At 37.8% G+C, this 12,329-nt stretch overlaps 1 protein-coding gene across 3 annotated transcripts in view; it reads left to right on the top strand.

Annotated features, from left to right (window-relative positions):
* tiam1a (TIAM Rac1 associated GEF 1a) overlaps positions 1-12,329 on the top strand; it is a 121,362-nt gene that overhangs the window by 15,355 nt on the left and 93,678 nt on the right. Inside the window, exon 1 of one of the 3 annotated variants that reach the window (XM_088920096.1) lies at positions 1,811-1,836. The exons of the other annotated variants lie outside the window; for them this stretch is intronic. The gene's annotated coding sequence lies outside the window, so the exon portion shown is untranslated. Of the gene's footprint in view, positions 1-1,810; positions 1,837-12,329 lie in introns of those variants that run through there. 3 annotated transcript variants of the gene reach the window in all.

Genomic DNA, 12,329 nt, shown 5'->3' with positions numbered 1-12,329 from the left:
GGAAGGCAGCTGCTGTTTCATAGCCGGAAGATATTCATGTTTTCATTTTTCATCTCCAGAGGTGACAGGGTGAAAGCCTTCCTGTAGGGATGTTGGTCACTGCTTGCGTGACTTACTGCCGGCTAAGTGCAGATTGCTGGATAGAGTAATAGCTGATTGCTTGCATGTAGGACTGGACCTACTTCACCCGGCAGTGAAGTGGTGCACCCACATGAGTGATGCATAGCAGCTTTTCTGCACCAGCAGCCCCACTACACTGGACAGAGCAAGTGGAGGAGAGAGAAATTACTGAATTAAGAGAGAAATTTTTGGAAGCCAACTTGTGCTAACCTAAAGTGGAATTAAACTAGGACACTGCAATTAACAACTCAGCTCTTATCCCATGGCACTCTTCATCTTTAATGCCAAAGCAGTCAGAACCTTGGTTTATCCTCCAAAGGACAGAACCTCTTACAGAGCAGTGTCCCCAGTCACCATACTGATGAATTGATTTGGAAATTCTCGCTTACAGGGAAAGGTTTCACTAACACCTCAATGGCAATAACTCCTTCTCCTTAAAGGCCTCCCATCTCAAGTCCTGACCTGGCCCAACCTTTCTTAACTTCCGAGATCTGATAAGATCAGGCTATAAGGTGGTAATGCTTATCACTTCCAGCATATTTCCTGTGTATTTAAAATAAGCTTGTAAACTGCCGATACATTCTGAACTTATTTCATAGTCTCGGCCTTGTTTCATCTGTTTACCTGAATTCCTTATTTAAAGCAAGTTACATTAAAATAGTCGCAATTTCACAGGTATCTGAAAGAGTTATATGGTGCCAAATGTACAGTGACAATGACAAGTACAATGAACTCAGGGATACATACATCATAATCTATATTCCAGTAGTGCAATAAAAGGCACACACTAGCTGCCAACACTCTATTGTGTGCTTAGAGATCACAGGAAATGATTTTTGTCATTTTCATAAATTTGATTTTAGTGTCCTAGAGGAATAGGGATCTTTATTTCTCACCTGTGGAAGTCAAATCTAGATAATGTCAGCTGAACTAGAACCCTCATATCTTTTTACATTTGACTTGAAAATAAACTGCTTAGAGTGTTATTTATTATTGTACCAATAGGTACAAGGGTTATACAAAGAGGACTGTACTGCTGTGTGGTCAGTTGTATTGCTTTTGTTAATGTGCTAAAGTACAGTATTACATTTTAAAAGCAGACAGACGGTCTCTAATTGAACAAAATTCACTTGGCCTGAGATATTGAAGGCAAGGCCTTTTTGAGACCGTGCCCGTTAATTGTGGATTAAGGGGATTGAGAATGTATAACAATTCTATTTAGTTTCTTAACCCACTGAAAACAAGTAATGTATGTTGAAAGTTGCTTCTGAGGTTCTGTGTTCACTTGATAGCATCTCTTTCAAAGGTTTCCCCATGTTTTTGTAGCTTTGTAAACACGGCAACAACTTTAAAGAGTCCATTCTGGTTTGTAAAGAAAATCATTGTATTGCTTTATCTGTACATCCTTAATGAAAGGACAAGGATATTATGCATTTGTTATATTCTAGTTATAAATACACACTTCTCTTTTAATCAAGAGATAGCTGTGATATCTGATTATGACTGCAGAAAAGGATATTGCAGAGAGAGAGCTGTACTGAAAAAGTTAAGGATTTGAATGTCTGTTATTTAAATCCTTTATTCAAATTGGCTCTGTCAATGCAAAATAGTTCTTAAAGCAGGGAGGGATGAGGGAAGAGAGCCAGATAACATTGCAGAAAGCAGCTAAATTTTCAGTCTTCTGCAGAAATGGGAGGAAGGCGTACTGGAGAACAGGTTTGTGGTGCTGGATGTGACTTTTTAAATAATATTTCTGTTACAGTTGCCAGATCTAAAACTGTAGGTTTTAGGAAACAGTCTTTTTTTTTTACACGAACAAGTGAATGTTTGAAGGCCTCAACTTTGAGTTTCTAGTGAGAAAAGCCCCAGGATTTGTTGTGTGTATCCAAGTGGGCAGTAAGTTGATAACACCTGTGTGGGAGTTCTTCCACCCGGGTGAAAATTGGTCTGAGTCTATCTATGTGACATGTTTTGGCTTGCCTAGAATGTGTAGCTGCTGGATGTAAGGAAACAAACCTTGACACTGACTGTCAATGTTTATCTGTTGGTGATTTTTATTCCAGTTTAAAAAGCAGGATATTTATGCACATGCAAGACATGAAGGATGCATTCGGGATGTAACTGCAAATACAGTACAGTTATTATCACGACTAACTTGAGCTTTGTGTCTGTGATTTTCTTATTCTCCACCACAAGCTCTGTAAATTAATTCACACTTGGCAAATGCGTGTTTTAAATATTCTTTTATAATGTCTAGCGTAAATTATTCATTTGTTTAGTATTCCCCCACAATCTGGGGAATTTTTCAGTCATTCCCATGAGCGTCTTATGTAAAGAGTAATGTTCTTGTTGAGGTTAGTTGTTTTTTCTTCCCTTGCTGTCAAGAAAAAACTGCACATGAAGCTGTTGTCCAGGGAGAGAAAGAAGAGCATTAGATGCAGTTTGGCTTGAACACGTTTGCTTCTTTGGCAAAGAGAGCACTCCTTTGTAGATGTTGCTGATTTTCACTCGCATAATCCTTTAGTTTTAGCGTGAGTGGAAGAGCTCTGTCAGTGCTTGATCAGAAAAAAAAACAAGCTAATACACTAAATGATTCATTTTGCGCAGGAGTAAATTCAGAAAAATTAGTAATAATAACACTGGAAAAAGAGAGAGATTACTTGTTTGTTCCTAACCCTTTAGCTATCAAATACAGAGCAGAGTTTAGACAGAACTCCCTGAGTTATCCCTGTGAACTACTGACACTTCAGTTCTTGAAACAAAGAAACTCATATGTTCATGTAAAATGGTGGCCGCAAAAATGTTTAGTTAATAAATGAAGGTATTCAAAATTAGTAGCTGTCCATTGTGCGAGGTATGTTTGCAGCTGGTAGTATTCGGAAATAATGTAAAAGGTAAGTGTATGACTAAAGTTTAAGTAAACCAGATTGATGGTTTTTGCTTTATATAATCGTATTTAGAAATAATAAAGCTGTTCCACAGGTAATTCTAGTACTTACATAATATAATTGAGCAAAAATATTTTACCGTTGTGTAGTTAGCATCTGTCCATTGTGGGAGGCAGTTTAACCTGTATGTGGCTAATTATAGACATCCCTGAAATCTAGTGGGTGAGGTGTGTGGGACTGAGAGCACGTGACTTCTGGCTCGCTCTCCTCCTGGACATGACACCAGTCCATCGCTGGTCCACAGGGACAGGTTTAGATTAGCTAATCAAACCTGATCAGGGTGTTTTTTAGAACTAACCCATGCAAATGGGTTTTTCCAAACAGACAGGTGTCCCAATTTGGCATTGAACCGAAATAGCCTTCCATTCGTTTTCTAACTGCTGCTTCCAATACAGGCTGGTTGGGATATATTGTGAATAAATACAATAAATGTTCTAATTTCTGCGTAAATTGATTCATTTTGTATTGTGTGATCTATAAGCCCACATTAACCCTGGAAGACTCTGCACTGCATCTATGCAGCAGTATTACAACATTCAAAGTATGTATAATCCAGGTGAGAAAGAAAATCCATGTGTGGGTCAAAGGGTTAAATGGATAAAAATAAACCTGAAAGCATTTTCTTGTTCATGGTGCTTAAATATTTACAAAGATGTGACAAAAATTTGCCACCAAGAGTGAGTACAGTACTCTCTTTGGATTCATTCCAAGGGATGTTTTTTTTTTCCTGCACAAGCTGGAAATATGTTTAAAGCTGAGAACAGGAGTATGAAACAAGCTGCCCAGCCATGTTGTTGAGCTGATACCCTGGCTTTGTTCAAGATCCTTAGGTCAATAAGCTGCTCATTTCTACTGAGCTAGATTGGCTAAACGGCTTCCTCTAAATCGTAACTTCTTATGTTCTTAAGTTTGCCAGGTACCATCTTAAGATGGTCATTAAGTATTGAATTTGACATTGCTTTTTTCTTCTGTTTACCTAAAGCTGTAATCCATTGATTATCAGAAGAATTTTCATTTTGCTTTTCCCACACACTAATGCTTTCAGCTCTTAAGTAGATTATCCTTGATGAGCTTCATGTCCATTCTGCATTCTCCTTTCTCTACCTACAGTATTGAAAGAAGCTGCTGGTTGACTTCACTGATATGATTTGGAAAGGAATGAATTATTTCATTTTTCATGGTTTCTATTTTTAAATTACAGCATTGCCATCACACAGACTTTTTTTACTCAGTGTTGTACATTTTGCGGGCAATTATAAATTTTTAAATGACAGGTATAAAAGGAGAGGTATGGTGAATGGTTTGCTTCCATTTTGTTGAACTGATGCATTCCCCATTTGTAAAAGTTATTTTTCCTGCTCTTCCATTTGAATGAATTTTTTATAAGTATTTTTGCTGTACTTGATGGGCACTAGGGAAACAGGCTATAACATCTGTTTGTGACTCTCCATCCCTAATTTTTTTTAAACTAGCCCCACAAAATAAAATTCTATCGGTCTTGCACAGGCAGTTCAATGATAATCTTATGCATGATGATAGGGGCCCTTTGTACACTGAATAACAAATCTGGAATGGGAAATACACAGGGAGTACAAATCGCATTCACATTTCAACTTCATATATAAAAAATGTACTAAAACCCCACTGAGGCCAGTTTAGAAAGCCAGTGTGTTTTAATGTCCTTATGGTTTTTGAGTCTTATTAAAAATTAATGTTTTGGGGAAAAGAAAAAGTTTGGAAAATGCATGCAATAGCATCATATTGCGAGCATTCAGCATAAGGACCTTGCTTTGTAGTTGCAGAAGATATAATGGCTAATGTAGTATAAATTAGAACTACTGTATTAAATTATCAAAATCTGTAATACGTGAAAGTGTAATGCAGCTGTCTATAATAGTGAACGAGAACTAGCCTATAGTTATATGCACTGTTATCCTTAACAGGGCTGACTTATTAAAATCACTTTATTTTAATAAACTGTACTTTGGAGTGAAAAAGGTAGGATCATGTTGAACACGATGGATATAGACAATGACAGTACACACCAGAGACTGTGATGGCTTGCATATGTGGAATGACCTAGTACACAGGTGCATGGTATTCAGTGCTCACTGTCTGTGATAATGGCATCTCATTTCCCACAGTCCAACAGTCTGTAAAACCAGATATTCTTGTGCTGCAGTGTGTTGCACATTTTTCATGCTGTTGTCGTGCCAGCCTTTGTATCTGCAGTTGTTTTGCAGCACGCAGTGGGGGCAACAGTGATGTTCATACAGAACTCCTCTGTAACTGGTTAGGTGATCACATTAAAGTAGGCTTGTGGACACGAAGGAGGAGCAGAGAAGGTCACGTGAAGGCTGGAGAAAGTAAAAATGCATAGAAACAACTTGTCGCAAAACATTGCAAAATGCTTTATTTGTAGGATGCGTCCGAGAGAAGTGAGAGTTTGAAAATTAAGTGGGAAATGTATTGAGGCTAGACGTAGCAAGCGTCAGTGTTGAATTTACCCAGGTTTAAAACCATTTTCTTGGGATGTAGAGAAGTCTTGGGATCTCTGCTGACCAAACAGTCAGGATCTCGACATAATGACTCAACAGAAGGACAGCATCATCTACTGTATCACAATAGCACAGGATCCAAGGTAATCCAGTTTGCAAATTCTGGTTCAGGGGGAGTAGCATCACCTACTGATCCACCAAAACCCCTTACAGCAGAAACCTGGTTTTCCTTTGCTGTCTGCCATCCAAGTACTTACATAGCTTCTGAAATCTGGCGAGATCATGTTAGAAGGTGGATTCTGGCCATGTCTTTCAGAGATGCACAATAATGAATTGGAAGGCTATTAAATTATCTTTCCTTTGAGATCAGTGTCGGATCTGGACCTTGATCTCCAGTGCTGGAGTGCAAGATTTGTGTATAATCGGTTTTAGTACCAAAATTATATAGTGGGTGGGTTTGGTTAGAACTTACAGAAAACTGTTTGATGTGCTTGTACAGAAAACTCCACTAGGATCAGGACCCAGAGCACCAGAGCAGCAGAGTGGCACAAATGACCTTTCTTGTTATCCTGTGATTTAACTAGTGGTGACGACCCAGCTCTGGAGCAGTCTTCTCTGTAGATCTGGTATTCTGGATATTATGACTGTCACGCTGGGGGTTGTATTTTCCAAAGCACTGTACAGCTGATGATGCCAAATTGCACTGTGTGTGGTAACCACCTTCTCCTCCTGGGGATGTCTGTTCAAGGTGGTTTATAGTAACCCCTTGGGACAAGTCAGCAACCTGCTTCACAGTACATATTCCCTCTAGGTTTATGGTTTACTTCTTGCCTCTCTATTTAAAGCTAAAGTTAAAAGCTGTTTTAGTAAGAGGGTCTGGTATAATTTGGGGTATCTAGGGGAGACTGTGAATTTTAAACTGCGTAGGAATGTAATACATGACTAATACACTAATATGAAAGGACAAGAAGAATTCTACAGCACAGCCATAGTCCGATTATGTCATTGTCACTTGACCTGGAAAGCAGCAATCTGAATATTGGGGAGGGGGAGTAAAAAAAACAGAATGCCAGGGGCAGACTTGTGTAGTTCTGGCATGTCAGATGCCATTTGCATGGTTCATGTCTCTTGCAAAAGCTTTTTGCATTTTATTTTAAGGTACAGTATAGGGAAAATCACATGGTGTACTGGATACTGTACTTCTCCATGTTAGATTTCAGAGCATTTTGAAAGTCTATTGCCTTGCATAAAGTAATTACAGAAAAAGTCCAGAAATCTCAGACTGGAGACTAAGCATGGAGAACCTTAATTGTGGTTCTCTTTCATTTTTTATTGGATTAAATTAGTGCAGCTGGTCAGTGTTCACCGATTCTCGCCTCAGTTAGTATCTCCTCCCCGCTTCCTAGAAAAAATCTGAATAGTCGAATAATTGTTCGCACAGCTCTACATTAAGAACCGCTTGTGCAAAACGCTTCATGCTTTCTGTATCACATTGAAAAATATGACTTCTCAACTTGCTGATGCGCATCACCTGCAAATGAAAACAAGTACAGTGTGCTGAGGATTTTTTAAACCATTCTTATGTACAAAAGATACACTTGGCTGGATGTAATCAATTTTTTATGCATAGCTATAAAATGTCACAAAGAATATGCCTCTACAGTCAAAGGACAATGATTTGTCTTCAGCATGACATTTGATGTTGCAAAGTTAGTCTCAAGTATGATCTCTTTGAGCATTAAAACAGTCCTGGCAGAGTTGGTGCATAGACCAGATCAGCCTTTGGACAGACTGCTGTGGGATGTTCCACCTGCAAACAGCTGGCAAAGGATGGCCAGTTGTGGTTGTCTTCTGTTGATAGTATTGATGAGTTAGTTCCTTAGATCTACTATTAGAACGTTTTTTTTACTGGAACTGGAGAAAGAACGTATATCACAAATTTTAAAAAAGGCCTTAAAATACGGACATGAAATTGATGTGATACAGTTTTTCACATGTTGAGTGTATTTTTGAATTTACATTTCTTTTGACACTGTTTACAGTAGATACTTTTTGGGCATGCAGTTTGCTTTTAATGAACTGTTTGCTACTCTTTGGACTGACACAACGTGGTGTCCAGTGAGTAGCAACACTTAAGTAGCTATTGCAGTTGAAAATATGTGCGAGAGCAAAGCAAAGCCTAATATTTGCAGATATGCAAAAGTATACTTTCCAAATCTCTACCTTTATTTGCAAATATGTCTCTTCCAAGATTAATTCTAAGATTTTTTTTTATTCAGACAGATGTGTTCAAAGCTATTTCCTGTCTTAATCAGGCATGTTACACCACAGAATAAAACTGTGTAAAAGAATACAGCAGAATAAAAGAGGGATAGCATTTTATTTTAAAATGTTTTTGCAATGGTTACCATTACTGCCTTGCAGCGCTGGGGTTCAGTTCTGGACCTGGGATACTATCTGTGTGGAGTTTGTATGTTCTCCCCAGGTTCACGTGGGTTTCCTCTGGGTGCTCTGGTTTCCTCCACCCACTGTCCAAACACACGCTGGTAGGTGAATTGGCTTCTGGAAAAATTGGCCCTGGTGTGTGTTTGTGTCTGTGTGTGCCCTGTGATGGACTGGCATCCCATTCAGGGTGTGCCCTGTCTTATAACTGTTGCTTGACGGGCTAGGCTCCGACTCCTCCACAAATCTGAATTGGCTAAGGCAATTAGGGAAAAGGATGGATGGATAAATTTCCTAGACTTGTTTGCTCCCAAGAACAAAACAAGTGACAAATTAGCATATGTACCATGGATGGAGTTTAAAAAAATCTATTTTTACACATTTGCTTTTGAGTTTAAAGGCCAACACATAAGGTGGGGCACATTAGATTCTGCTCTTTTTGATGCTTTTAAACTAATTTCTGTCCCGATGAAGCTGATGAATCAAATATATGATGCTGACAGAGTGAGTTCAGCCATCTCTACCTGCTCTCAATACTCAGTGTGAAACAAAAATACATATGTAAATCCCTCTTACCTTGGCATTTTTAGTGAGAGGGTGGTTAACAACTGGGAACCTATTTACAATTTGCTTTTGTGAGTTCTAATACATTTTCACTGGTATTATAAGGGACATTGCAATTCATTGTGTGCAGGTTATTAGACGTCTGATAACTGTACTTTTGATAAAGGTGTATTTGTTTATTCAGATGTCATTACATTAAGCTTTGACATTATATTTTGGTCTGTGGGGTTTCATACACATGTTTCTTCCATGGATTTCAGTGGATTTGCAACAACGGAATGGCTAATGAGTTCCATACTCATTGTGTAGTGTAGTGCAACTGTTTGTGTAGTGATGTGGCTTCTAAAAAAATTAGAAACTTTGAAAAGTTCTGTGTGATGCTTTGGTGCATATGAATGTTTGAATAGTTACATATTCCAGAAAATTAATTATAAAAGGAAATAATAGAAGTATTTTTTACTTTTTTCAAACTTATTTCAAGTTAAATGTTCTTTACATATTCCTTAATCTTTTCTAAATTAAATATTCTTATATATTCTTTTGTGTCAGAAGATGTAGACATACTTAATAGAATACCTTCTAGAATTCCACAAATAGCATTTCTGTGGTAAAAATTACCTGTTAAAATATTGTTTACAAATTTTCAAATATTTTCAAATCGGGAAGAAACAAAATGTAGAGAAGCAAGGATTAGTTGCTGTGGAAAAAAAGTTTAAAAGCATTTGCAAAAGAGAGTTTTTTACATTTTAATTTTTAAAATGGTGAATTAGGCTTATTTTCCATTGACAGAATGAACATACTGTATATTTTAAGCTTGTATAGCTGTTTTAGATGGATAATTGCAGAATGCTGCAATGAAGGTGTTTTAAAATGACCTCACTGGGACACTTTCAAGGGCACAATGTGGAGCTGTCACCAGCACATGATGTCCTTGGTCATGTGAGCAAACTCTGTGTTAATTGTGGTGAGAAGGGATGAGAGAGACTCCATTCTTTACACAGTTGTGCTTTGTAACACATTGTGTTCCAAACAAATGTGTATTCAGGTTTCTGTGCTCAACAGCCAAAGCCATTATCTCCCAGAAGATTTTAAAGTCCTGCTTTCTTTAAGCACCAACAGTTGGCATGAACATTTTGTTTCTGAAATATTGCTGGTGAATAATTCTTATCAACTAAAGTATAAAGCCACATGACTACTGTATATCCCTAAAACTGCAAATGAATCATTTGATTAAACCGTAAGGTAAAGTGCTCCTTCCCTATCGAGTCAATTATATTTTCTTGTTCTTAGTTTTCTGCGAAGGGTACAGAATTTAATATTCTGTTTATATTTACCATTCATCACTAAAAAAATTCTAAAGAAGGTTTTTATACAACAGCCCAAGACAGTTTAAGAAGGTAAGTAGCATTTGGTTGTGATCTGCTGTCTTCCGTTGGTGAGAAACTTCCTTACAGTGGGTGTCTATTTTTAATTCTTTTGGACTGTGTTTTTTGCAAAGCTTGTTCTTGTTGTCTGAGAAAATGTCTAAAGGCCATTTGTGTCACTTTCTTTACAGTGCCATTTTGTTCTTCCAAAAGTGTTGGTTTCCATCAAACGTGTAGCAAGTGTCAACCAGGTAATCATGTCATAGTCTCCTGCAAAATCCAGGCTTCTTTATTCCTAGCTGAAAAATAGATAAGTAAGCATTGTATTTTCTTTTGTACCTGCTTGTTTTGTACACCAGAACAAAACGCTGAGCCTAAAATACAGCGAGTGAAACCACGCCCTACCTTGTCAGAAGGTATCTTTCTTTACTGCTCAGATCCATGCTGCTGGGTGGAGTAATGGTAGGAGTGGAGAAATTGGAGTGCGGCTGTTTCTCCTTTCATCCATTTTCTAACGACTTCTGTCAATTCAGGGTTGTGGGGAGCTGAAGCCTATCCCAGCAAGCAAAGGGGGTACGCCCTGGACTGGAGGCCATTGTTTCACAGGCCAGACAGACACAAACACACAGTCACACAAGGACCAATTTCCCCTGTAGCCAATTAACCTCCTAGTATGTCTTTGGACTGTGTGAAGAAATCAGAATATCTGGAGGAAACACATGCAGACATGGGGAGAACGTGCAAACTCCACACAGATAGCACCCCAGGTCTTTAATTGAACCGAGAGCCCCAGCACCACGAGGCAGTAATGCTAACCACTGTGCCAGTGTGCTTCACTGCTGCTACAGCCCAAATCTTTATTGATGTATGCTTCTTTTAACCTCCTTGACTTCATTTTTGGTAGGAAATCTGGAGGGGACTGAATGTGCTATTGTTCAAAATTGAAAAACAAAAATAAGCACATTACTGTATCAGTAATATTAACATAAATATTGTTTTTTGCGTAATATTAAAATTTGATATTATAAACCACTTTAGGCAAAGGGTAATTCTTGTAATCTAACATCAGTCTCTAAAACTGCAAGAACGTTCAGCAGCCAAATAATTTACACATTAACAATATCTAGCGTAACACCTGTTTCGTTAAAAACAAGAGCCTGTAGGAGCCTGCATTAGATAGTATTGGTATTCATAGTACAGCCTGTGAGCTGATAGTTCTAAAGCCTGCTTATTGCAATATCCAGGAAATGTACATGCAAAGCTCTGAGAGTGGACTGAGAGCTGTTTATGGAAGATCCAGTAACCAAGAGAAGATGACAGATGCAGCAGAGCTATTATGATCCCAAAACTAAACAAAGCATTAGAAGCACAGAATATTTTTTAGGATTGCATTGAAGATTCAGCTTAATGGATAAATAGTGCGAAAAATGCTGTTAAATATTTAGACTTAGAAAAACAGTTTATTAACAAGGAACAAGTCTTTATTAACACACGTAAAAATGTAATTCAAAGAACTAAAAATATTGAACTCTTGTTTCTGTAGCTCTGTACATGGGTGTTTTGATCACAGAAAGCAGAAGGAGCAGTTTTTGTTTGTGTTTTAAATGAGATATTTTAAGAACATAGACTCTATTTTTGTTAAGACCATATGCAACAATTTACATTTGTATTCTGCAATCAGTAATGCAATGAAAGTATTTTTCTGGGGCTGTCTACCAGAATTGATGTTTTCAAAAATGTTTTTTTTAAATAAGAAAATGTTTTTTTCACATCAAGGTGCAGGCACCTTTCTTTAAGGACTGCATAGTGTGGAGACGTGGGGAGTACTATTGTAGAAAGGTAAAACGCTGGGGACTTCATAAAAAAGTCCTCAAGCAGGGCTTTTGGTTGAGGTCGTACAGTATATCGATATCAAGTCAACAGAGGCAGAATACAAATGTGGTATTTTGGCCCAGAAAGGCCAAATGGTCTTCTCTTGCTTGTAACCTTTGTTATTTTATGTACACACCTGACTTTTTTCAGAGTGGGATATTTAAAAAATTGTTTTGTACAGGATTCTGTTCAGGTTTTGGATTTTATTCCCCCTTTTTTTGACCAGTTCAAATAATTTCCTTTACTATGTCAAAATAAGACAAATAAATTTGATTAAGATTCTAATGATGTGAAAAAGAGAATTATAATCTGGATACTTGTCCTGAGAATCAAGCACTTTAAAATGCCCTTTCCTATACCCAGGGAGGTGCAGCTGAATTAGTTTATTTGCCAAAAACTGTGAGAAAAAGAGCAGACACTGATGCTCACTTCTTGGTGTGCTTTTTTTCCTCTTTGCTTGACCTGCTGTATGATGACAAAATCACAGCTCAACCAAGCTTGGTATTTTCATCCATTCCAAA

This window comes from Atractosteus spatula, chromosome 7, assembly GCF_055471065.1.
Source record: "Atractosteus spatula isolate fAtrSpa1 chromosome 7, fAtrSpa1.hap1, whole genome shotgun sequence".
Lineage (NCBI taxonomy): Eukaryota > Metazoa > Chordata > Actinopteri > Semionotiformes > Lepisosteidae > Atractosteus > Atractosteus spatula.
The sequence above is the reverse complement of the archived record's forward strand: the minus strand, read 5'-3'. Positions and strand labels throughout refer to the sequence as shown.